At 44.7% G+C, this 5,014-nt stretch overlaps 1 pseudogene; it reads left to right on the plus strand.

Moving 5' to 3' along the window:
* The first annotated feature begins 1,603 nt into the window (after positions 1–1,603).
* Positions 1,604–4,486, plus strand: LOC109785780 (uncharacterized; annotated as a pseudogene).
* The last annotated feature ends 528 nt before the right edge of the window (positions 4,487–5,014 follow it).

Below are 5,014 nucleotides of genomic sequence, written 5' to 3' on the forward strand. Positions count from 1 at the left end.
CTCTTAGCCCATTGACTCTAATTTTTAGGGACTCCTAGATCATTATCTAAGTCCTCTGTTATTTATATTAGGTCCCCGGAAACATTTTTTGTGGATATATCATTACTCGGTATTACTCAGTTTTCTCAGAAACTCTCCCCGTAACCTCGAAACACTTTCAGTTTCTCTCAAAACTATTTCTTTTATTCCTTAAACTTTTTCTGTAATATTTTCTCATATTCATAACTCCTATAGACTCAACGGATCGTAATTCCTTAAGCCTGTGACCCTCCCGGGTTGGTAAATTTGAATGAAAACTCCTTTCGTTCAATGATCAACAACGGAACCATGGACATTCATATTGATCCCTATACTTACACATATGATATTTGAGTGAACCTTTGTTTATCATATGTTGTTTCTTTTGCCCCGCGATCATTTACAAACTCGAGATGAGATATATCGGTATCCTTGTGAGATCAACACATGCTCACTATACTGGTTTTCCTCAATATCGGTTTTGTTCTCTTTTCTCGTTCTTGTGTTCCGGCATCCCTATGAAATGTGACTGTCCAGACGATGATGGATGTCGTCACACCAAGAGGGCCCCAAGAATATCTCCCCATCGCCTGAGGAGCAAATCCCAGTCTCGAGCCATCTAGCTCCTCATTATACGTTTCTAATGAACCCGTAAGTTACCGTTATGATCACCCTGTTACGGATGACAATGGAACAACCCAAATGCGCACTGTCTGATATGGAGTGACTTGATACTCTCATGGTTTAAGGAATCATACATATGTTAACTCCAATGTTATGGACTACAGACTTTAGACGATATAATCTCTAAGTACAACAAACAACTCGGGTCAATTCAACAGTAGTGTTCTTCCAACATCGTGATCTCAAATGTTGTCGGCATTTTGGTCATGCCCATGATCAGAAAAACGAAATCATCAATCAACACTTTGAGCTAGTCCTAGAGGCAAGACTAGGAATCTTGTTTTACCGTTTATAACTCTATACGTGCTCACGAGTTTTTCTTCGAATCGCATATTCGAGAATCATAGCAGTTATAGTATAGAATATAAATATTTAATCATAAACTCTGAGCGGGGATGTTAAATCAATCTTCCACTAGAAGCGTTGCTAGGGAAACCGTGGAGCCACAAGAGGATGCCACGTTGTGCAGGCAAAGGGGGCCAAGCCTCCCCCACTATATGCCTTATGGAAAAGGAAAAAGCCCCGCCACGCTGTCGACTGCATGTTCTTGGCCCGATGGTGTCATTCGGTGACGAGCCGACGACCAGGGGGTGAGCAGTGGAAGCAACGTCACAATATAGAGTTCCACCCATGTCAGAATGTTTATGTAAAATTTAAATTTTACAACCTTTACGAGCGAGAACTATGTGGCTTCAAGCTGCAATTTACATTTCAAATCTGTAAATATAGTTTTAATGGGATTTTAATGTAGCTGGAGATTTTAGTGTGTAAATATGGTTGAAATGAGTTTTTCTTATGTAAAAAGGAAGCGAGAATTATGATGCTTTATAGTACTACAATTTCATTTAAAATGTTTTGAGGGCTACAATTTTCCAAGCTGTACGAGGCGTTCGCTAAATGGCCGTACGACTCTCAGCCCACTCACTCACTCTTCGCTCCCAGCATCGCAAGCCCTAACCCTCGATCCCCTTTCTCCACCACGGCCGCCATGGCGCCGCCGCAGCCGCCGCTGGCCTCTATCCCCGTCCCCGACGACCTCCTGGAGGAGATCTTCCTCCGCCTGCCCACCCCGGACGCGCTCGCCCGCGCCTCCGCCGCCTGCACCTCCTTCCGTCGCGTCATCAAAGGTCGCGCCTTCCGCCGCCGCTTCCGCGCGCTGCACCGGCCTCCCCTCCTCGGCTTCATGGACGCGGCGGGATTCCACCCCGCCCAGGCGCCCCACCCCTCCGCCCCGCTCGCCGGCGCCCTCGCCCCCTGCGCCGCCGATTTCTCCTTCGTCCCGGCCGTCGTTTCTTCTTCCTCCTACTACTTCCCGCCGGGCGTCCAAGACGACAGGGAAGGCCCCCGCTGGCGCCCCCCGCGACGTCCGCGGTGGCCGCGTCCTCCTCGATTGGATCTCCCTCCACCCCCGCACCGTGCGCATTAGTTGCTACTCCGAAGATGACGCCGAAGTAAGCATCCTCATGGACGTTAATGAGCTCACCCCGCGTGACCGCCCCACGTGGACCGAACGGGAGCGGTGCAACGCTGCCGACTTCCACCTCGCCGTCTGTGACCCCCTGTTCTGCAGATACGTGCTGCTTCCAACCATACCTGAGGACCTCGCCGCCCAGCCGCAAGATTCTCTTTGGGAATTCGAGCCTGTACTTGCTTCCAACACCAGCGACAATGGGGAGGAGGGACCCTTCAAGGTGATATGCATAGCAAAATACCAGACTAAGCTTGTCCTCTTTGTCTTCCCGTCCACAGCTACGCAATGGTGTATGGCCGAGTCTCCTGTCCTCCCTTCTTTGGACCATATGTCCTCTTTTGACTACGTCTGCGGTCGCTTCTACTGGACAGAACCTTATAGTTGGAGTGACCATTTGATGGTGCTGGACACGTGCATCATGAGGTTTTCCACTGTCGATCTTCTCACCGGTTACCATCAGGAACTCAGAGATCTGCACCACCAGAACTCTTATCGTGGACGTCCGAATTCAGTTGTTACGGGTAGGGAAGGAACCCTTGAGATGTTTTCTCTTGTCCGTCAAAATGGCTACTTTGCTCTCTACCATACCTCTCTACAGAATAATTCCCAAGAATGGAAGCTTGAGAAGGTCATAAGCCTGCCAGGGCAGTATCATGACTATTCCATTTCCACAGTGGGTGCCGCGGAGGGATTCTTGTTCTTCCAAGGCGCTCCAGAAGGTATTTATATTGAGAATGTGGATTGTTACTCGATGGAAGTCAAGACTTATGAAATTACCAAAGTCTGTACAAGGATGGAGCGGTTCCTCAATCGCAAACGTGCTCTCCCCTGCTTTAGCTTCCCGCCGCTGTTATCAGAACCAACTATCTGATCAACTGGTAAGTCTAATTATTTTATTTTATGTTGCCATTGAGTGCGTGCTTTGCTTGTTCTGCTCACATGGTTATGTAGAAAGTTAATTATTGTTCTATTGGGCTTGGCTACCTTGTCAAACTAGCTAGAAGATGTAGCTAATTGATGGTTTGGTTCTGCTCACATGTTTAACAATTGTTTGCGATTGAGAAGATCAATGAAAAAAATTACATACCAGTTTAATTAGAAAGCTAGTTCTTATTGCTCCATATCTTAGTAGAGAAAATGGCTCTCTCGCTTGCCGCTTCATATACTACTTCTTTAGTCATACTTAGTAATTACACATCACTCATCCAACTGAATGATGATGTTCAAAACAAGAACGCTGCACAACTTGTAAGCTAATGTTTGAGTATTCTTTGTTTACCGTGTTTTTTCAAGAGCATAGAGTTCAGATGTTAAGGTCTGCTATTTTGTACTAACCTTGCTTCCAAACTGCAATAAGATGGCTATGGGATTCTTGGGAAGCATGAATAAATAGCTTGTGTGCCTTTTTTCTTAAGCTATATTGTACTCTGCAATTTAGCAAATAGGAAATTCCCATTGCATCAACATGCAGTTGCTTCAAATTTCTACTCCCATGGTTATAAAGAAAGTTGATTATTGTTCTATTGGGCTTGACTACCTTGTCCAACTAGCTAGGATAGGGTAGTCAATTCATGGTTTGGTTCTGCATGCATGTTTGACAATTATATGTGATTGTGATTTGAGAATGTTAATTCAAAAGTAAGATTACTCACTAGTTTGGAAAACTAATTTTTATTGCTCCATATCTTGAGGAGAGAAAATGGCTTTCACGTTTGCATCGTTAGTCATACTTAGCACCTACTACAACATCATTCATTCAATTCAACAGCGATGTCCAAAATAAGAATGTTGCATAACCAGTAGGTTGATGTTTGAAAGTCCTTGAGTCTTGTATTTATGAGCACTCCTTATTTACATTGTTATGTTTTCAAGAACAGATGGGGTTCGCCTGTTATGGCCTGCCAAGATTTTGTGTATGTTCCTTCCAGGCTGCAATATACTATGGCAGCTTGTGTGCCTTTGTTGTTAAGCTATACTGTACTCTGCTATTTAGCACATCCCTCCTTCCTAAGAAAATGGGATAGGAAAGATTCCCATTGAATCAACAGCAGCTGCCTAAACTTTCCAACTAACTAAATACATGTATGCAGATCTGAGCTTGCTAGCTTGGTCTTGCTTGGGCCATACATCTGGAGTAGGATGGCGGATGTTCAAGATGGCCCTGATGTAGTATGACATGTCCGTATCAAGTATTGTATTTATGTAAGCAGGATATGCCGTCAGGAAGTTAAATTTGACCAACACCGACGTCCAAAACTTCGGTTTATGTTGTGTACTAATGTTTGTGTTGGAGCTTGGAAGGCTTTGGTTTTATCTGCTTGTATCCCGCCTTTCAATCTATGACCTTAGTTGAGATGATCTCTATCAGTAACTGAGAGTGAGAGAACTTAGCTTTTATCCGCACGAGTGGAGTGGATGAGTTAATTAATTTCTTCTATTGACATGCTTGTGATGAGTTCAAATTCTAGATGAGCTGAATGTTCTGCGCAAATGATGACTGGCCGTAATAGAGATGCATTCAAACATTAAACTTCAGAGCTTCGGAATTCTCAGATAAATGTACTCAAATTTGAGTTGAGAGCATCATGTCCTCTATCAATCAATATTCACAGGAATTTCAGAAACATTTTCCATGTTCAAAAGGCTGAAAGCAGGGGTCTTAAAAAAGGCCTCTGTGCGCACCTTCTGGTCTTCCGTCAGCTTGACTTTGCTTGGCTTGCTGCCACAATCAATACCTCCATCCTGATGCTTCTCTGCCTCTCTTGGAGCCAAGGGTCCTCCAGGGCTTACCTCACAAGGTGTGATTTCCAGGCTCCTGTTGTTACACATCGGCAATAAAAT

The sequence above is a fragment of the Aegilops tauschii genome, chromosome 7, assembly GCF_002575655.3.
Source record: "Aegilops tauschii subsp. strangulata cultivar AL8/78 chromosome 7, Aet v6.0, whole genome shotgun sequence".
NCBI lineage: Eukaryota > Viridiplantae > Streptophyta > Magnoliopsida > Poales > Poaceae > Aegilops > Aegilops tauschii.